Below are 23,698 nucleotides of genomic sequence, written 5' to 3'. Positions count from 1 at the left end.
TGACTCGCCGAGTCAGGTCGAACAGTAAGCCATATTTCGATTTTCAGCTACATAATGCATCAATACAATAGAAACCAATCTAGGCTCTGATACCACTGATGAGTTTTAGCCATAAGAACATCTTATGTGCTCACACAAACCCTAATGCTTGGATCTCGGTTTCTCTATTGTACATGCAATTTATCCAAGACTATAAACCCTAGATCTAGCATATGATAATCAATACAACATATAATTAGGGTTTAGATCATACCTTGATTGTTATGTAGCAATAACAATCTCAAATCCTCCTTGTAATGACTTTAGAAAGCTTAGAGTCACAAATGCTACTCCTCTGATGGTTCACAAACACCAAGAGCAAGAGGATGAAGAAGAGAAGAGAAGGAGGCTCTAAAAAACGTGTGGAAACCCTAGATAATTGGTTCACCACATTTTTGGAGCATAAGGGTTCTATATATAGTGAGGCTAGTAGGGTTATCTAACAAGGAAACCCTAATTTGGATGCTTAAGCCCTAAGCAACCCATGGACTCCTTTCCTTAAAGGCCTTGGACGATTTCCAATGGGTTTCCCCATAGAATTCGTCCAACCTTATAATATAAGGCAATCCATAGCCCAATTGTAATTATCTTATAATTACAATTTCAGTTGCTTAAGTTTAATTAATCTGTTTTAGTCACAAACTTAATTCTTATTAATTCTTGACTAATATTAATTAAACAATATGATTTCTCCTTTAATATATTATTCTCATAATATATTAATAAATCATATTTAATCCTTTCTCTCCATAATTCATCCTATGAAGTTGCTTTGGTGAAGGCAACCCAAAAGGACCATGCAACATCGGGTCAAGTACATACCAAATTAGTTATGGACTTAGACACTAATCCAACAGATTTAGCCTTAGCGATCTAAACAAAAGTCGTAGAATATGTTAAACTAAGAACATCGATAAAAAGAACGCCCAAATCTGACTTCGTATGAAGAAGTTATGATTTTTCGAAGTTTCGGACTAGCAATGTACAACCCGAAATTCGAATATTAGATCGAGCAGTTTTTAGCCGACACGACCTGAACGAGAATCGAAGATCTCGTAAAGAGTAGCATAACGAGAAAAAGATTGGCGAAAACGGACGTCGGATGAAGAAGTTATGAGGATTTAACGGACCAATCCTATCCCGACCTGTTAATAATATAAAATTTAAAAACGAGTCAAAATTAGCCAACAGAGTCTAAACGAAAGTTGTAGAGTACGTTCCTACCTTCGTGTGGATATAAAGAACGTCAAAAATGGAGCTCGTATACAAAAGTTATGATTTTTAGAAGTCGAGAGTTAAATTTGCAAAGTCTGTTGCTAAATCGATGACGTGGCACGATCTGGACCGTTGCTTGCTGATCACGCCTCGCATTCGATGATCGCCACGAAGTCTCGCATTACGCCCCGCATCCGAAGCTGGGTACGCCCAGCGTACCTGATCTTGTCCGAGTCCGAGAATGGGTGCGAGCCAGCTGGTGCGAAGCTGGCATTCTTATCCGAGGACTACGCCCCGCGTAGCCTCCCTACGCCCAGCGCATTGACCGAAGTCTGGCACTATAAATAGAGGTGCGAAGTGCTCCGAATTTCACACACATTTCTCATATCTCCCTCTCTAAACTTTCTCTCTCTAGCTCCTCTAAACCCCCCTAAGCCCTAGATAAAACCCCTAGCTCCCGAGGGAAGCCCCGAGGCTCCCGGAGTCCCGAGAAAAAGAGCCTTTCGGTTTCGAAACGCTGCTCCAATTAAGTTCCGGTTTTCGATAAAATTCGCTGTAAGTGTGCTACGCTTACGCAATTTTTAATATAGCTTTCAAATAATTATAGGAATGTTATTAGGTCCTTAAAATAATTATTTGGGCTATTATTATGAGTTATATTGAGTGTTATTAACGCTTAATAATAGTCAGACTAATTAATTTGTCGCGGTTATCGTTAAACTAAACCCTAGTTGTATTGGTAGTAGGTTTTATCGAAGGAAAATCGTTTTGAGAGTATCGAAGCGTTGTCCGAGTGCTGAGTCATCACCTTTCAGGTGAGTGCATGGTCCCCTTCAACTTACACATAGATATGAAGTATTTACTACGTGCTATGTGTGCATATTGTTTGTTTACTTGTTGTCTATGCTCGGTGAACGATTTTATACATGTTTTAAATGATTTAAACTGTATATGTATTTTATATCTACGAAAATGTTGGGGTAAGACATGGGTAGATGTAATAGATGAAATATGAGTTGGATGATGACTTGAGAGGTAAAATAGACCGTAAGGTGAGGGTGAGAGGTGGACGATGTGAGAAGCCTTTTTCCCAAATGATGGCTCCGTCATTCAGCAGAGTATGGATGACAACCACGGACTATTCTAGACAGTCCAGTGGAACACTAGTAGGCTCGCAACCTCTAGGTGTTGTGAACGACGTTTTCACTGGTGTACTCTAAAAACCCATTGATATGTATTGCGAGTGGACTCTTGAAAACGATACTGTCAATGAAACCCGGCAGATGCGCCTAAAGGACTATTTCGGCAGATGCGCCCCATAGAGAATGTCACAATTTTGGTTGTTGCGCCCTAGTGACAGAACTAGCAGATTGTGCTTGACAAATGTGTCATTTACAACGATGGACTTCATACCTATTCCTTAGGATACTCCTTAGGAATGAATGAATAAGAAATAGCTGATTCTTAGGGTAGATCCTTAAGAATAAAGAAGATAATGGGGATGGGTAATTGGGTTAACTGTTTGATGATTAAACATAATAATTATATTATTGTGGGTTGAAAACCCTATGTACTCACCAGGTTTCCGAACCTGACCCACTCAGTTTATTTATATCACAGGTGTTGATATGAAGTCACATTACACTGAGAGATTTAAAGAGATGTAGATCACTAGTGTAAATAAATTTAAGTTCTGTTTATGCTTATGTTTTTGTATTAACGATGACATCCAAACGTTTTAAAATGAATAGAATACGTTTCTTCGAAAATGTTTTAATAACGTATTTATCATGTTTATCTGGGAACAAATTCCGCAACATTTTTATTAAAAGAAGTACTCTGATTTTTATAAAGCATAAACAAAATCGGTCTTTTCTGGCCGTGAAAATGGGGATGTCACAGTTGGTATCAGAGCATTAGTTTAAGCGAACTAGGAATATGGATTTATTTCTAGACTTAAACTTAGAATGCTAAGCGATGATTGTGAAGTGTGAGCACTAGATTATTTTAGGAATTGTGCCTAAAATGCTTTTATGTGCTAAATACTTGTGCCTGATATGCTGTTATTTGTTCGGATCTATGGTCTATTGCCGACCGGATCTGGAAACCTTATGTGTTTAGGATTCTAAGCGTTTAACTACGATATTAGAACTATCATATAAACGTTTCGGAGTGATAAGGATGATTTAAACGTCAATCCTAAATAAAGATCTAGATTCACCTTATTCGGTGTATAGATCAAGATGGCAAGGACCCGTAGCGGAAACATGAATGCAAATGGGAACCAAGATCAGCCCCCAGTGATTGAGCAAATACCGGTTGTGGAAGCCGCTGCTGAGCCAATAACGATGGCCGGAGTGCAAGTGATGATCCAGACGATGTTGGATCGTCAAATGGAGGAAACCAGACGTTTGCTCCAGCAAAATCGAGAGGAAGCGACCATTCAGGTCGAACAGCCCGAGTTGAACGAAGGGCAGACTGAGGAAGGAAACTACAGTGGGACTGTTGGTCAAGTCAACCCACCAATAGTTCGACAAAACAACCAAGATGACGAAGTCGAGAGGAATGGATGCAAGTACAAGGATTTTCTGACTTGCAAGCCATCGACTTTCATGGGAAAGGAGGATCCGATCGGGGTCATGGATTGGATCTCGGAGATGGAATTAGCTTTCATGACGTGCAATTGCAAGGGAAAACAACAGACCACATTTGCAGTGTGTCAGTTTCGAGGAGGCGTTGTACGTTGGTGGAATACCTTGGGGAAGACTCTGAGCCCCAGTGAGCCCCTGCAACTGACATGGGCAGAATTTCTGGTGCAATTCAAACGTAGGTACTGCTCAACCCAAAATCTGCTCGAGCTAGAAAACCAATTCCTTACCTTGAAGAAAGGAAGCATGTCTGTTGATGAATACACCAAAAACTTCATAGAGAAGATGGAGTTCGCCTTACGTCTTGTTCCGGATGAGATGACGAAAGTTGACAAGTATGAAAAAGGACTTCCATGGGAGTACGCGGTACCAGTGCGTCAGGCACCTACTTTGGAGGTAGCTATCTGGGCTGCCAAGTCGGTTGAGGAGATGATCAAGGGAAGAGCCGCCAACAAGACCGAGGTTGGCGAAAAGAGGAAGTTTGAGGGGTCTGCGAAGCCCGATGAGAGAAGCAAGACCAGTACCAGGAAGTTTAGAGGAGGGAGTGAAGAAAGATGGTGCGAGAAGTGCAAAAAGAAACACTCTGGAAAATGCGGTGAGGAGGTGACTTGTTTCAAGTGTGGGAAGCATGGGCATTATGCCAACGAGTGTAAATTCAACAAAAGGGTGTGTTACGAATGTAACGAGGAAGGGCACTTCAAGCAAGATTGCCCAAAGAGAGAAGGGGCTACAAAGCTAAATGTGCCGCCAAAACCAAAGGCAAGAGCATTTCAAATGATCCTTGACGAAGCAGCTGACGATGCAAGGAATCAGGAGTAAGGATGGATATATAGAGATCGAGTTATGAAGAAGCCATATAGACAGTTTCATATGATGTAGCCTATTAGAGGCATAATCTAGGGTGAACTTGAACACCCATGTAATCGTTTCAAGTAACAAAATAAAACCTTCGTTTTGTTATCTGATGTGTTGAATGATTGTGTGATTTGTTGCATGGTGACTTGGGAAACTATGGGACAATACTTGGGACAAGTATGAGTAGGTATGAATGGTAGTAGAGGCCTATACTACCGGAAGCACAAGACTCACACTTGGATCAGGGAAAGTCACAAGGTTACCAAGAAACTAGTAATTGATTTCGTTTTATCCAAGTATGTCGTTACCATTGTTTTGGTAATGACTAAGAAGATTGTTGTTATCCCGACCCTAGTGGTCATATCACATTGAGTCCAACAACGATGAGTAGGTTATGTGGTTCAGAGAACCAATTTTGATGTAGCGTCCGACTTAAACCAAACGATTGAAATCAAAGCGATCAATAGAAGTATCGTGCTCGTTTTTAAAGAAGTTGGTAGCTAGAAATGTTACATGTTAAAATGTGATTATATCACATTAGACCATGAAGGAAGGCATATTCCATTCCGGAATTTGACTCTAACAGACCTGAGTCTAAACGTGCATCGCATGATGGTAGGTTATAATTTGGAGTCTAACCTGAGGTAGAGAGCAGGGGCACGATCGAATATTGTTTACAGTCAATAAGTCTGAGAGATAGACTTGAAGGAATATAGAAGTTATAATTATTACCTAGAATGAAGAGATGACATATGGAGTCATTATATGAGCCCTCTTTCGTTGATGATTCCGGGACGCAATCATCCTAAGGGGGAGATAATTATAACGCCCGTAGATCCAGGCTAGTCAATTTAGAGGCAATAGGGGTCGAAAACAACTTTTTTGACAAAAGATTATTTAGAATAAATAATCTTAACCAAGTTGTAGGATATCTCACAAGGTTTCCGTACATATAAAGAATGCCGAAATGCGAGTTATAACGAAGAAGTTATGACCCGTCGAAGTTTCGCGACGGAACCGGCACGGCACCGGGAAGTGTAAATAGTGAATTTACGATAGAGCGAGATTTAGCCTGAGCGATCTAAACAAAAGTCATAGAATATGTTAAACTAAGAACATCAATAAAAAGAATGCCCAAATCTGACTTTGTATGAAGAAGTTATGATTTTTCGAAGTTTCGGACTAACAGTGTACAGCCCGAAATTCGAATATTAGATCGAGCGGTTTTTAGCTGACACGACCTGAACGAGAATCGAAGATCTCGTTAAGAGTAGCGTAACAAGAAAAAGATGGGCGAAAACGGACATCGAATGAAGAAGTTATGAGGATTTAACGGACCAATCCTATCCCGACCTGTTAATAATATAAAATTTAAAATCAAGTCAAAATTAGCCAACAGAGTCTAAACGAAAGTTGTAGAGTATATTCCCACCTTCGCGTAGATATAAAGAACGTCAAAAATGGAGCTCGTATACAAAAGTTATAATTTTTAGAAGTCGAGAGTGAAATTTGCGAAGTCTGTTGCTAAATCGATGATGTGGCACGATCTGGACCGTTGCTTGCTGATCACGCCTCGCATCCGATGATCGCCATGAAGTCTCGCATTACGCCCCGTGTCCGAAGCTGGGTACGCCCAGCGTACCTGATCTTGTCCGGGTCCGAGAATGGGTGCGAGCCAGCTGGTGCGAAGCTAACATTCTTATCCGAGGACTACGCCCCGCATAGCCTCCCTACGCCCTGCGTAATGACCGAAGTCTGGCACTATAAATAGAGGTGCAAAGTGCTCCGAATTTCACACACATTTCTCATATCTCTCTCTCTAAACTTTCTCTCTCTAGCTCCTCTAAACCCCCCTAAGCCCTAGATAAAACCCCTAGCTCCCGAGGGAAGCCCCGAGGCTCCCCGAGTCCCGAGAAAAAGAGCCTTTCGGTTTCGAAACGCTGCTCCAATTAAGTTTCGGTTTTCGATAAAATTCGCTGTAAGTGTGCTACGCTTACGCAATTTTTAATATAGCTTTCAAATAATTATAGGAATGTTATTAGGTCCTTAAAATAATTATTTGGGCTATTATTATGAGTTATATTGAGTGTTATTAATGCTTAATAATAGTCAGACTAATTAATTTGTCGCGGTTATCGTTAAACTAAACCCTAGTGGTATTGGTACTAGGTTTTATCGAAGGAAAATCATTTTGAGAGTATCGAAGCGCTGTCCGAGTGCTGAGTCATCACCTTTCAGGTGAGTGCATGGTCCCCTTCAACTTACACATAGATATGAAGTATTTACTACGTGCTATGTGTGCATATTGTCTGTTTACTTGCTATCTATGCTCGGTGAACGATTTTATACATGTTTTAAATGATTTAAACTGTATATGTATTTTATATCTACGAAAATATTGGGGTAAGACATGGGTAGATGTAATAGATGAAATATGAGTTAGATGATTAGTTGAGAGGTAAAATAGACCGTAAGGTGAGGGTGAGAGGTGGACGATGTGAGAAGCCTTTTTCCCAAATGATGGCCCCGTCATTCAGCAAAGTATGGATGACAACCACGGACTATTCTAGACAGTCCAGTGGAACACTAGTAGGCTCGCAACCTCTAGGTGTTGTGAACGACGTTTTCACTGGTGTACTCTAAAAACCCATTGATATGTATTGCGAGTGGACTCTCGAAAACGATACTGTCAATGAAACCCGACAGATGCGCCTAAAGGACTATTTCGGCAGATGCGCCCCATAGAGAATGTCACAATTTTGGTAGTTGCGCCCTAGTGACAGAACTAGCAGATTGTGCTTGACAAATGTGTCATTTACAACGATGGACTTCATACCTATTCCTTAGGATACTCCTTAGGAATGAATGAACAAGAAATAGCTGATTCTTAGGGTAGATCCTTAATAATAAAGAAGATAATGGGGATGGGTAATTGGGTTAACTGTTTGATGATTAAACATAATAATTATATTATTGTGGGTTGAAAACCCTATGTACTCACCAGGTTTTCCAACCTGACCCACTCAGTTTATTTATATCACAGGTGTTGATATGAAGTCACAATACACTGAGAGATTTAAAGAGATGTAGATCACTAGTGTAAATAAATGTAAGTTCTGTTTATGCTTATGTTTTTGTATTAACGATGACATCCCAAACGTTTTAAAATGAATAAAATACGTTTCTTCGAAAATGTTTTAATAACGTATTTATCATGTTTATCTGGGAACAAATTCCGCAACATTTTTATTAAAAGAAGTACTCTGATTTTTATAAAGCATAAACAAAATCGGTCTTTTCTAGCCGTGAAAATGGGGATGTCACACAAGTCATAAAGACAAACAAATGATGTGATCCAACCGTAGCCTTTCATATAAGTGATGTGATCCAGCCACAATCTTTCATACAAATGTTGTAATCCAACTAGAAATTTTCATACAAGTACTGTGATCCAACCATATTCTTTCACGCAAGAGTCACAAGGAGAATCTATCAGCCTACATAGCATAGTGAGAAGACTCATCTGTGTCACGAAGTCAGCTAAAACACAGCTCAATGCCATACATAAGGTGCTACAACACATCTATCGAATCAAACATGGTCCAACCTTACACTATGCTCTAAAACTAGCAATTTAACTAAAAGTCAACCCAAATTAACAATTCAACGGTCAAGGTCAAAGTTAACGATAAACATTCCCATTAGTTGACCCTCATGTCGTGACCAACTCATGGTTACGTCCTGAGAAACACACTTAGCCCGGTCCCGAATCGGTCACTAGCTAACTCAACCAACTAAGTCTCGATCCATACTATCATTACATCGTGATTGACAGGTCATCACGTTGTGATAAAGTCTGTCCAAAATAACCGGGGAAACCCCAATCATCATGTCATGACAAGGAGAGTGTCATATCATGATGATGGTTTTCTCAGATCAATAGATTCAACTTTGAATCCATTAAGCCATCAATCCATTCCTTTTAGAAGGCTTCCTAATGTCCAAAACAACCGAAAGATCGATGCTTTTCAAACATGCATGTCCATTGTAGGTCTAAAGCTCAAACTAGGTCAAAAACGAAGAAACATTACCAATGATCTCATGAATGGGCTCAAATACACTAGTAAAGTCCAGATATGAACTTTATGATATGCAAAGGACCTCAAAGATCCATAAAGTTGCTAACTTTATGGGATCCTACCATTCCAACTAGCTTATGCTTGAAGAATATGGAACAAATCTTTAGATCTAGCAACCTAGAGTAATAAAGTTTGGATCTTGAACACTTACAAAGGTCCAAGGATGCCTAAAATGAAGTATCAAGCTAGCCAAGGTGCACAAAATACTACCCAAGCCTTATTCTTCCTTTAAAAGCAACCAAAACCACTACAATGACCTCGATAATGGAGGAGATGGATTAGGGTTTCCTCAATAGGTTTCGGAGGTGATGGAGGTTGAGGGTGAGGGATCCCTAGCTCCTCACTTCCTTTAAATAGGGCCTAAGCCCAAAAATTATGGTTTTGCCTCAAATCAGGTGCCACGTCAGGACCATCATAGTGTCACGTCGTAACACTTAAATGAGACACCCCCTCGAATTTTGTGGCCATGTCGACGTGATGGTGCTACCCTCACGTCATAACCAACCAAAAATTAATAATTTACTTCGAATTTCATACCTCGAGGATCCGAATGTTACAACTCTCCCCCGCTTGAATCAGACTTCGTCCTCAAAGTCCGCTGCCACAAACAACTCGAGATAATGCTCCCTCATCTCCTCCTCGAGTTCCCAAGTCCACTCAGAACCCTTCCGTTGCTGCCATTGCACCTTCACCAAGCCCACTACCTTGTTGCACAAAGTCTTCGTCTTCTTGTCGAGAATCACAATCGGTCTCTACATAATATAAGCACTCATCAACCTGATTGTTGTTGAAGGGCGCCACATCGAAATCATCAGCCAATCATTTCCGCAGCTAAGAGACATGGAAAGTGTAGTGGATCTGACTAATCTCATCAGACATATCCAACATATACGCAACCTTTCCCACCCGAGCGATAATCCTCGAGGGACCAATAAACTTGAGGCCTAACTTGCCTTGCGTCTGGAACTGGATGTCACTTTTCCAATGTGACACCTTTAGAAGCATAAACTCCCCGACCTGAAACTCAAGGTCTGAAAATCGCCGGTCAACATAGCTCTTCTGCCGACTCTGTGCAGTTTGTAAATAAATGATTTTTTAAAGGGTGTACCTAGTATAAAAATCTGGTCGTTACATGTGGTGAGCCACATAACGAGAACCTTAATGAGAATGTCTGACGAGCATGGAGAGTCACATAACGGGAACCTTCTGACAATATCCAACGAGTATGGTGAGTTACATAACGAGAACCTTGTTAAAACATTCGACGAGTATCGTGGGTCACATAACAAGAATCTTATGACCATATTTGATGAGTACGATGAGTCACATAACGAGAACCTTGTGACAATACTCGACAAGTATGTTGAGCCTCATAATAAGAACCTTGTAAAAACATCCAATAAGTATGCCGAATTCTATAATGAGAAATTTTATGTTGTTGAAAGACGATACAAAATATAAATTGTGTGGTCATTTAACTTGGTATTATTGCTTCTATGGATATTGTATGTGTTTATTGTTAAAGTTACTTACTAAGCTTTAGTAGTTTAGTTTTCTTATTGTTTGTTGATGTGCCTTTCAGGACATAGCAACCCTGACATGGGTAAAGTCGTGGGAGAGAGTTAGGTGGCTTGAAGTAGTTGTATAGTTTTGGATTTTGTTATTTAAACATTATGATACCCGGATCAATCTTTGGGTAATATTATTAGAGATGATATATTGATAACTACTTGTGCTGTACAACTTAATATAAATGTACACCTACCATTTCATGTAATTTTTTTTAATGTACGTATTTTGTATTAAATTGTCGGATATCATAGTCATGTTTTAAGTGAAATGCGTATATGAATCGCGAGATAGAACGCTAGCACTTACATTTTTTTAAGGTATAGTCATGTTTTAAGTGAAATATGTATACGAACGTGAGATACAAAACGATCACTTACATTTGTTTAAGGTAGTTGCTATAAGAATTAGTACACAAGTTAGTTGAGTTAATGATAACTTCTAGATGATAATATATGCTATTTATTAGATTAATAATGATATTGTAATTTTTTTTTGAACGGCAAGCAAGCAATAACCATTAACTGAAAAGCTAGCGAGGGGCTAGGGGTACAAAAACAAAAGAAAGAAAAAAAAAAAAAACAAAGAAAGAATGTAATTAATACTTTTTGATTTAATGCTAAACCAATGTCAAATGTATGTTTCTACAATTCTTCGAGTCATTTTGTTCCGCATATGATATGCCACAAGTTGTTGTGCATAACCCAAGAATACTACTTCGTCGGATTTGAGGAAAAAGAGTAAAAACGAAGATAGAGATAGATAACTAAACAATTTTGGAAGATCATTGTTATTTCCAGTCAATTTCTTCAGACAAAATTTGATAGTATTTTGTAAAATATTATGTAAAAATGACGAATTTGTATTTTGGTTTTATGCCCTTTCAACCCAAACGGACCTTGTCCCATTAAAATTTTGCAGCCCACTAAAGATTTTCTTAGTCAACCTTGCCAAACAAGTCGTTTTACTAAATAAACGCAAATGATATAAATTTTCGCAGATGAACATTCACAAAAATCATGGCTATATTTGTAATTTTTCATTTTTATGGATATTACGTAGTACAAACATTAGAAAATGGTTATATAGTCATTTTCTATAATAATAAAATAATAAAAATAAAGGGATAGGGAAAAAATAAGGAAATGGAAAAGATCCAAATGTGCAAATAAAATAAATAGTAAAAAAATTAGAGTCTAGAATCTCAAAAGATTGTCTACTTTTACCCACTAAATATTCAAGTAAATTACATTCAGAGGATAGAAAGTTAGCCTTTTTTCTAAATCCCACTTCAGTATTTTATTCTAAAGAAAACAACAAATCCCACTTTTTTCAAGCAAAACTCTCCTGACAGTTCAACTTTAATTTTGTGCAGTTGTCCGTTGTACAATGCCAGTCCTTCAAGCTCAAACTTTGATGAAACACATTTTTTCTAAATCTTTTATATATATATATATATATATATATATATATATATATATATATATATATATATATATATATATATATATATATATATATATATATATATAGGGATAGAGAATATACATTACAACCTCACCTAAACTTAGTTACTAAACCAATAAAATATGTTGTTTTAACTTAGTAAATATACTCGATTTGGTTCACTTGGTATATATATCATCCTCGATAACATTTGTTTCCTCTGTTATCGTTTTTTCATCCCTATTTTCTTTCATCAATTATCGTTTATTGCTTCACCCTAGTGAACATTTTTTTTCATTGTCACAAAGATCTAGGATAAACAATATGCTTGCTTCCTTATCAAAATTATTGTGTCGATCTTGAATCTATATCTTCAGGTTTAAATCGTCACTCCCCTAACCGCAATCTTTATATAGTAAAACAACATATTTTCATGAGGTTTAATATCTAAGATTAGGTGGAGCTGTAACGTATATCCACTTTTCCCATATATATATATATATATATATATATATATATATATATATATATATATATATATATATATATATATATATGGGAAAAGTGGATATACGTTACAGCCCCACCTAATCTTAGGTACTAAACCTCATGAAAATATGTTGTTTTACTATATAAAGATTGCGGTTAGATGTGACAACCCGATATTTCAACTCTATGTAATCACCTAAAAAGTCAAGTATTGTAACCACTTTTGATATAATCAAATTAACTTCGAAAATAAAATGTCCAAAAAGTCTTTAATTAATTACCTACTATGTTAGATGTCATTAAACCGTGATCGTACGTAAAAAGAACGTCCAAATCCGACTTCGTATAATGAAGTTATGATTTTTCCAAGTTCGGCTTAGCGACAGACAGCTAAAAAGTCGAATCGGAGATCGAGCGACTTTTGGCCGGAATGACCTAAATGAGAATCGAAGGTCTAGACAATGGTATTACAACGATAAAAAGTCTGGTAAAAATAGACGTCAGATAATGGAGTTATGAATTTCTAACGAAATTTTCTTACCACAACCTTTTAAAAACAAATAATAAAAATAATTTCAAAATTTACCGACGGAATCTAAACGAAAGTTGTAGAGCGTAGTCACACCTACGCGTGGATATAAAGAACGTCAAAAACGGAGTTCGTATGAAGAAGATATGAATTTTTGAAGTTTATTAAATAATTAAAATATAAATTTTATTATTTAACCTTGGTATTATCCGAAGGAGGAGTCACCAAGTCGATCCGAGTTACGCCCAGCGTACTCGAGGCCTAGGCCTCGGATCGTCCACGTCGCCCCAATGCGAGGCTATGCCCCGTCCCATCCGAAGGTCCGAGGCAATCGAGGAAGCGGTCACGCATGATGCACGCGTACGCCCCGCGTACTCGCGTACGCCCAGCGTACCGAGGCGGTTCCCAGCCCCTATAAAAGGGATGCGAGGGTTCCGAAGAAAAGGGCCAATTCCTTTCATCTTTCTTGCGTTTTGCCTCGTTTTCCGTGCACGTACTATCCCGAAGCCCCGGTTTCCTTGCTCAAGTCCCGAAGGTCGTTTGTGCTCCCGAGATTCTCGAGAATCCCGAGAAAATCCGCTTTCTCGAGTCGAAATTCTGCTCGGTTTTCATCTCGCATTTTTCCAATCTTTCAAGTGAGTTCATACCCTTATAATCCACACTTTTAAATGTTTTATAAATACTTTTATATGCTTTTAAGGGGGGAATACAAGTAAAACACACGATTATTATCGTGTGTTATATAAAGTTTCATTATACACTTTTTATCAACAGAATCATATGTGATTTATAACTATTATAGGGAAACTTTCATATGCAAAATATATCACGATAACATCATATCTTTGGAAATGAAAAATGTTGTTATATATATATATATATATATATATATATATATATAGATCAAACACTCTGCTTATACTGTATGCATATGTGTTCATCTTAGCACTATAAAAATTATACTTTTCATAACCAGTGAGCATTTTCACTAGGGATTACTATACAAATGAGACACACTTTTAGAAAACTATAATAGGTATAGTTTTACGAGAGCATTACGAACTTTTTCATACTAGAAACACTATTCCAAGAAGTTTACTTTCACATACAAGAACAAATGAACATTTTCACACGTAAATCTGTTTTATACTAAGTTTTGTGAGACATTAACTTCACGTACGTTCGAGTACACATTTCAAGTCGTGTATTATATACCAGAATCCCTGGGAGGGGGAGCATGGTGTTTGTGTATAGATCTATACGGGCTTGACAACCCGCGCCCTGACTGTTAGCTATAGTACACCATTTGGGGTGACAAACGTCAGAACATTCCAACGCCTGAAGAACGTTGTGTATAGGCATTTCTAGTCAATAGTATGGTTATAAAACTCACATGGAGTATTAAAAACACATTGATTTACTGGGTTTTTCATACGTATTGGAAATTTTATACGTACATACAATTTCTAGAAACAAACATTGGTCTTGATAGAAGGCTACACTTATGCTAGTAGAAAATATGAGATTTTCTAGGAACAAACAAAGAAAAACAAAACATTTCATTTCATTCAAACGTTGTCATTTAATACTTATGAAACTCACCAGCTTAAATGCTGATCTACTCTTTCAAAACTAGTTGTATGTCCCAGGGATTCAGTAATTACAGGTAACAAACAGCTTTTGAAGAAGGGACGCTGCGGCGCCAGTTTAAATTCATATTTTGGCATCATATTGTAATTGGTTTTTGAACATGTACCTTTTAAACAATGTAAACTTTCAATTATATTTATGATGGTTGTATTGCTTTCTTTACTATGTATTCATTTGTTATGTTTCCACATGAAGTCATCCGCCCCCGAACGTTTCCGCCGTTCCGGTTTAGGGGTGTGACAGATTGGTATCAGAGCAATGTTTATAGTGAACTAAGTATATCGAACCACATAAGATATACAAACTATAAATGCTTAAGGGACTAATACTCTCTGACAAAACATTTTTTTTTGTTTTACGCCTAAGCCGCGTTTTGTTTAACTTAAATTGTTAGTTCATTTAAGTACAAATACATGCATACAACAACTTATTTCATGTTTATAACTATACAACAAGTATTTAGACAAGTTGGACACTACGATTAAGACTCGATATATGTAATCAGATTTGGGACAAATATAGCGTGATCAACTATATTTGCCCGAGATCGGACCAATGTATATCGAGGAATGCTCGTAGTGAGCAACAAGTCAAAACTTACCAAAAACATCACAAGGATCAAACACAAGAATTTAAATACTATAGGAGTATTTGCTACATAAAATAGCTTAACTTACATGTTTAGTCTTACATGTTCCAAATTTATTCAATTCTTATAACCCTATTCTCGTACAGTCAAATGGCTGGATTTCATCACCCCGGTGACCCCTACTATCCCAACCACGACAACGGGGGATGGATCGAAGAGGATCCCGAGGATGACGAAGAACCCATAGAATTGGATGAAGATGATGACTCCAGTACCGACTCAGAGCCGGAAGTGATCAACCCACCACCCGTACAAGCTCCCGTCTTCGTAAGGAACTTTCAAGGACCGACTCCCGTTTGGGGAAGTCACCTCCACCATTGGAGCCAACAACAAAGTCTACGCCCTCCCTACGACATGTGCCGAGACTTCTACGATGTCTGCGGAGGAGGTTCAGCCAATCGGGCACTCCCAGTCATGGTGGGTAAACTAGCCAACCAGTCCTACCAATCCGGAGTTCAAGCTAGCCGGATTCGGGAAGTCAACGTGGAAGTACAGGTTCACACTTCCGACATCCGTAGGCTGGACAGAGCTCAGGACAATGCCCAACTCCAAACTGAGGCATTCCAAGCGCAAATAATTGCAGCCCTCCCCAAATTAAGGGAACAACAAACCGCCTTCAATAGGCGTCTTATAGAATCAAAGCAATCGGATGCAGAGTCAAGCTCCAAGCGCAACCTACGTCGCAAGTAGTGCTTGCCAAAATCCCAAATTTTGTTATAAGTTAGGACCTCGGCTAAAAGTTTTTATTTTTCTTAAACTTTGTAACCGGAGACCCTTATAGGGGTCAAATTTTCGTGATCGTTGTATCAACTATTATATTAATATAAGTGGCACCCTATTATTACTACGTTGAGTATTTTGTTCAATCCTTAAAATGTTATGGAGAAACCATATGCTTGTTTCATATATTCAGTCTTACAAATAACTTTCATTCTTCTATCTTTGAGACTCATACTATCATCTGTTGTTGAACTATAGCAATTTAGTTCATGAGACACATTCATTTTCTATGCTATGGAATTCTTATCTTTATCTTTTGAACCTATAGTTGAAGGATGCCTCCGCGTAGAAACCCGAGACGAAACAACGGTGGGGAAGCACCTATACCACCACCGCCTCCACCTCCTCAATTTGATGTTGCCATGTTCCAAGCAGTAGTCACAGAAGCTGTGGCGGCTGCCATGTCACAAATCAATACCCCTGTTACTACTGGATCGGGAATTGGCACACTTCTTTCCAACCACGGCGAGAGTCATGGGAAAGCCCGAGAATGCACCTATAAAGACTTTACGAATGCCAAACCCCGAATGTTTAATGGAACTGGTGGTGTGATGGTTCTGAAACAGTGGATCGAAAGGACAGAAGCCGTCTTTGAAGTCTGCTCCTGTCCTGAGCACAGCAAGGTCAAGTTTGCCACTTTCACGCTTACCGAAAGAGCTTTAACTTTGTGGAATGGCCACGTTAAGGCACTTACTCTGATAGTGGCGAATGCGATAAGCTGGGAGAGCTTAAAAATCATGTTGATGAGAGAATACTGTCCATGAGGAGAGATTCAAAAACTCGAGCACGAACTCTGGACTCTTGGAATGATTGGTACCGATATAGCAACTTATACCAACAGGTTCTGCGATCTGGCAATCCTCTGCCCATATATGATTGCTCCTGAGAGTAAGAAAATAGAGAGATACATTTGGGGACTGTCGCCCCAAATTCAGTCAAGTGTGTTAGCTTCAAAACCTGACACTTTTGAAAGTGCCAAGGAGCTGGCACAATCTCTTATTGATCACGGAAGTCATCAGAACTCGACAATTCCTACACCAGAACCACAAAAGGGAAACAACAACAACAATAACAGGAAGAGAGGATGGAATAAAGGGAAGGGTCGGTCTTCCCAAGAATCCTCGAAGAAACAACAACTAGTTACAGTGAATGCTGCTACTGTACCTACTACCGTTCCTACAAATCCATACCCAACAAAGCCTTATGTGGGTAACTTTCCAAAGTGCACCAAATGCACTTACCACCACAATGGACCTTGTCGGGAAATGCAGTGCTCCAACTGCAACAGAAAGGGACACACTGTCAGTTTCTGCAGAGCCCCCGTAAAGCCGATCACTCAAGTTTCCAACGCTGGTGTAGGCCAAGCTTGCTACGGGTGTGGCGACGTAGGCCACTACAAGAGAAACTGCCCAAAGGCAGCAAATACCGTCGGGGTGGGACGAGTTTTGGCTATAGGCCACGAAGAAGCCGTAGCTGATCCTACAGTAGTTGCTGGTACGTTTCTTCTCGATAATTCATATGCATGCATATTGTTCGATAGTGGAGCAGAGAGAAGTTTCGTGAGTCAAAACTTTATTCACTTACTTAAACATAAACCTAGCAAGTTAGAAAAATCATTCACTATAGAAATGGCAAACGGAAAAACAGAAAACACTAACTGCATATACATGGGCTGTACATTAACTTTAGACGGTCATTCTTTCCCAATCAACCTCATGCCGGTCCAAATTAAAAGTTTTGACGTCATAGTCGGCATGGATTGGTTAAGTCTTCTTCGCACCGACATCATGTGCTTTGAGAAAGCAGTTCGTCTTAGTCTCCCTAACAACGACACATTAGTGATTTACGGCGACAAATCAAGTACAAACCTTCACATCATTTTGTGCATCCAAGCTCGAAAGTGTTTGCGGAAGGATTGTCATGCATTTCTTGCACACATCGTCGATACGAGTCAAGAATTAAAAGACATCAAGAGCATTCCAGAAGTACGCGACTTTCCCGATATCTTTCCAGAAGAACTACCGGGATTACCACCACAACGCCAAGTCGAGTTCAGAATCGACTTAGTTCCAGGGGCTACCCCAGTAGCGAAATTGCCTTATCACCGGGCACCAGCAGAGATGCAAGAACTTTCCAGTCAGCTTAACGAACTCCATCAAAAAGGATTCATTAGACCAAGTTTCTCACCTTGGGGAGCACCGGTCTTGTTTGTAAAGAAGAAAGACGGATCGTTCCGTATGTGCATTGACTACAGAGAACCGAACAAACTTACTGTCAAAAATCGTTATCCTCTGCCCCGCATTGACGACCTATTTGATCAACTTCAAGGAGCAAACTACTTCTCGAAGATAGATCTACGATCCGGATATCACCAATTACAAGTTCTAGAGGAGGATATTCCCAAGACAGCCTTCCGAACTCGTTATGGACACTACGAGTTTGTAGTGATGCCGTTCGGATTAACCAACACACCAACGGTATTCATGGACCTAATGAATATGGTGTGCCGTCCTTACTTGGATCAGTTCGTCATCGTCTTCATCGATGATATACTTATCTACTCCCGAAGTAAGGAAGAGCATAGTCAGCACCTACGAAGAATCTTAGAAACATTACGATCGGAGAAGCTCTATGCGAAGTTCTCTAAATGTTAATTTTAGATTTGAAGAGTCGAATTTTTGGGCCACGTTGTTAGCGAGAAGGGGATACACGTGGACCCCTCCAAAATTAAGGCCATTGAGAACTGGTCGGTGTCACACCCCAAAACCAAGAACGGCGGAAACGTTCTGGGGCGGAGGACGTCATGTAAAGTATCACAACACAGTAAATGTAAATAAGCAAACAAAATCATCCATTGCATTAAATATATATAATTTTAATACAAGCGTGTTCTGTACAGTTTTAGACACCAAAAATATAAGGTAAATCAAAATAATAACATGATGAGTCTTGAATGCGCTCCATCTTCTCAAAAGCTGGCATCGGTACCTGTCTACTGATGACCTGAGAATACAAGTTATTTTGAAAGAGTTTATCAGCATTAAGCTGGTGAGTTCATAAGTATTTTAGTGTCGGTGTTTGTTATCAAAAACGTTTGAACGTGTCTCAAGTATAAGTTTGTAAAATATATGTAAGTGTTTGTAAAAGTTTGAATCTCTCAGAAAAACCTATATTTTCTATTAAAGTAGCCTTCTACCAAGGCTTAACTGTTTTGTATGTTCGTTTGTTGTAAAAGTGTGTAATTTCCCAAGTGCAACTATGTTCTAACAAAATATAGTTTGTACATTAAAGTTCAAGTGAGGTTATCACTAAAAATATGTAATGGGTAAATCATTGTAGTACTGTAGCTTAGTTTTATAGTAACTACTGTTGTACTAACTACCTTAAACCGGATTTATATTAAGGTAAAATGTGATAATTGCACCATGCTATCGACTGGTAACAACGACATACGAATGGTCGTAATAACGGAATGACGTTTGGCACCCGCAGACCTGTAGGTCCGGCTGTAGCTAGCAGCAAGGTGTAGGATAGTCAATCCAGTATAGATCTATACGCAAACTCATGCTCTCCCTCCAAGAGAATTCTGGCTACAACTCGGGCCATGACATTTAAGGCATGCTCCGATACAGTGGATCACAATTGTTAACGTATTAATGTAAGGGTAATGTTTCTCGTTCTAGTATAGTTGTATATGTTCTCTTCCTAGTATAGTTGTATATGTTCTCATAGTATAGTTGTATATGGACTCATGAATGAACTGACTCATTGATCTAGCAGTTGTAATAGTATGATCCTGTGTTACTCTGATGGTAACTTACTAATGGTGTGTCTAGTACGTATGAATATGGAAGTACTTTTATGTCTATATATGTATATTTGATATATAATTAATATTGAAACGACCTTCGGATGGTCACCCGAAATCCCACCAGACCACATCCAAATCGAGAAAAAGGAAATAGGGCGGATAGCCTTCCTAAGCCCTTTAAACATTATTTATACATCAATACATATATGGGCATGCAATTTATAATATAAAAGCATAAATAAGTTTTTATAAGACATTTGAAACATAAGTATTCTTTTAAGAAAAGATCGACTTGATGTCAATCTATAAAACAATTTGAAGGCATAGGTTTGATAAAACAGTTTAAGTATAAGGAACATTTGTTTGAATCGCAGTTGTAAATAAGTTTGAAAAGTAAAAGGGTTTGTAAAACATTTTGAAGTAAAACAGTTTGATAGACAGTTTGAACCGTGATAAAATCACTGGTTTCCCTAGTTATTAATCACATGTGATTAATGCAATCACATGTGATTGAAGCTATAACTATAAGTATTTAACTTGTATCCCCCCCATAAGTATTTAAAACATTTAAAATCATTTCAAAGGTTGATTAAAGGGGGTATGAACTCACTTGAAAGTTTGAAGATAGTGAGATGGAAAACCGGGCAGAGTTTCGTCTTGAGAAACGGATTTTTCTCGGGATTCTCGGGAATCTCGGGAGTAAAATCGACCCTCGGGACTTGAGCAAAAAGACCAGAGCTTCGGGGTAGTGCGGGCACGGAAAACGAGGCAAGATTGTGAGAGAAAGCAGAGAAATGGGGTAAATTTCCGGGAACCCTCGCATTTCTATTTATAGGGGGTCTGAGAAGCCTCGTACGCGGGGCGTACGCTCGTACACAGCGCGTACGCGTACGTCATGCATGAGCGAGTCCTCGACTGCCTCGGCTTCGGATGGGACGGATCGGATGGGACGGGTCGGATGGGGCAGGTCGGTAGCTTCGCATAGGGGCGACGTGGACGATCCGAGGCCCTTGATTCGAGTACGCGGGGCGTACAAGGGTACGCAGGGCGTACTCCGGTCCTATCTGCTGACTCCCCTTCGGATATTACCAAGAATTTATATTTAAATTTATATTTATTTTAAATAAACTTCTAAAATTCATATCTCCTTCATACGAACTCCGTTTCGACGTTCTTTATATCCACGTGTAGGTGAGACTACGCTCTACAACTTTCGTTTAGATTCCGTTGGCAAATTATGAAATTATTTTTATTATTTATTTATTAAAATGACGTGATTAAGGAATTTCTTCAAAAATTCATAACTTCTTTATCCGACGTCCGTTTTCGACAGACTTTTCGCCGTTGCGCTACTAATGTTGAGACCTTAGATTCTCATTTAGGTTGTTTCGGTCAAAAGTATCTCGAGCTCTATTTCGAGTTTTTAGCTGTCTACTGCTATACCCGAATATTGGAAAAATCATAACTTCCTCATCCGAGGTCAGATTTGGACGTTCTTTTTATGTATGCTCACGGTTTGAGGTTATCTATAACTCTCATTTAGATACTTAAGGCTAAAAACTATTGTATTGAAACTTCGCGTTTTTCGTTTAATTGGTGTTGCCGGTTTTGCCGAGAATCTTCGGTTGGTCATAACTTCTTCGTTATAACTCGGATTTTAGGGTTCTTTATATGTACGAAAACCTTGATACGATTCCTACTACTTTATTTAACCCAAATAAGATTTTAGGAAAGTTATATTTTGACCTAGATTTGATTGGTTTTACATTACATTGTCTCGAAATATCGGGTTGTCACAGTCGGCACCGAAGACACCTACAGAAATTCGATAATTTCTAGGTCTCGCTGGCTATTATTGCAGGTTCATAAAGAACTTTTCTAGCATTGTGAAACCTCTTACTACGTTGACCCAGAAAGGCGTGGCCTTTGACTGGGAAGCAAAACAAGAGAAGGTGTTCCAAACACTGAAACATGCTTTGTGCACCGCACCGATACTACCCCTCCCCGAAGGGATAGAATATTTCGTAGTGTATTGCGATGCATCAAACCAAGGACTTGGTTGTGTTCTTATGCAAAGAGGGAAGGTTATTGCTTATGCCTCCCGTCAGCTTAAGACACACGAAGTAAACTATACAACACACGATCTTGAGTTAGGAGTAGTGGTATTTGCTCTAAAGATCTGGAGACACTACCTGTACGGAACAAAGATCACTATCTTCACCGACCACAAGAGCCTTCAACACATTTTTGATCAGAAGGAGCTCAACATGCGACAACGACGATGGGTCGAGCTACTTAATTACTACGAATCTGAAATTCGTTATCATCCTGGCAAGGCCAATGTGGTAGCTGACACCCTCAGTCGAAAAGAATACACTGGTCGGAGAGTCAAATCTCCGACTATGACTATCCATTCCCACTTATCCACACAAATTAAGGAGGCTCAACTGGAAGCTTTGCAACCTGAAAAGGTGGCGGGTGAATCCCTGAGAGGAATGGAAAAGAATCTAGAAATCAAGGGTGGCGGAGCATATTATCTCATGGACCGTATCTGGACACCGAAACATGGTTGTTTCAGAGACGTAGTCATGGCCGAAGCACACAACACGAGATATTCCGTTCACCCAGGTTCAGATAAAATGTATCTGGATCTTAAGAAACTGTACTGGTGGCCTAACATGAAAGCAGAAATTGCTACCTTCGTAAGTAAATGCCTTACATGCGCTAAGGTTAAGGTCGAGTATCAGAAACCGTCAGGATTACTACAACAACCAGAGATACCGGAATGGAAATGGGAACGGATTACTATGGACTTCATAACCAAGTTGCCCAAGACGACGGGTGGAATCGATACCATATGGGTCATCGTCGACAGATTGACCAAATCCGCGCATTTCCTACCAATCAAGGAGACTGACAAGATGGAAAGGCTTACAAGAACTTACATAAGGGAAATAGTGCGACTGGATGGTGTTCCGATATCCATTATCTCCGATAGAGATATTAGATTCACTTCAAGGTTCTGGCAGTCACTACAAAGTTCCCTGGGGACTAAGCTAGACATGAGTACAGCCTACCATCCACAAATAGACAGGCAAAGTGAGAGAACGATACAAACTTTGGAAGATATGCTGAGAGCCTGTGTGATTGACTTTGGAAAGGAATGGGATATCCATTTACCCCTTGTCGAATTTTCATACAACAATAGTTATCATACGAGCATAAAGGCTGCTCCATTTGAAGCCCTCTATGGCCGTAAGTGCAGGTCCCCTCTATGCTGGACTGAAGTTGGCGACACCCAGTTAGCTAAAGGACGAGTTCCTGAAAGCACTCTCACCGGTCCAGAAATCATACAGGAAACGACAGAGAAGATCGTTCAGATTCGTGAACAGTTGAAAGCCTCTAGAGACCGACAAAAAAGCTATGCTGACCAAAGGAGGAAACCTTTGGAATTCCAGGTAGGAGACCGCATTCTATTGAAGGTCTCACCGTGGAAGGGCTTAATATGCTTTGGAAAGCGTGGAAAGCTAAATCCAAGATACGTAGGGCCTTTCTAAATTCTCGCCAGAATCGGCCCTGTAGCTTACAAGCTTAATCTACTACGTGAACTTAGTAACATACATCCAACCTTCCATGTCTCGAACTTGAAAAAGTGTCTGTCCGATGAGACTCTTGTTATTCCACTCGACAAGATCGAGATAAACGAGAGCCTCAAATTTGTGGAAGAACCGATAGAAATCATGGACCGAGAAGTCAAACAAACAAAACAAATTCGCATACCCATCATGAAGGTTCGCTGGAATGTCAAGCGAGGACCTGAATTCACATGGGAACGCGAAGATCAGATGAAACAAAAGTACCCCCATCTTTTTCTTTGAT

The sequence above is a fragment of the Lactuca serriola genome, chromosome 8, assembly GCF_051521515.1.
Source record: "Lactuca serriola cultivar US96UC23 chromosome 8, Lser_US96UC23_V15, whole genome shotgun sequence".
NCBI classification, from domain to species: Eukaryota; Viridiplantae; Streptophyta; class Magnoliopsida; order Asterales; family Asteraceae; genus Lactuca; species Lactuca serriola.
Note: the sequence above shows the minus strand (reverse complement) of the source record.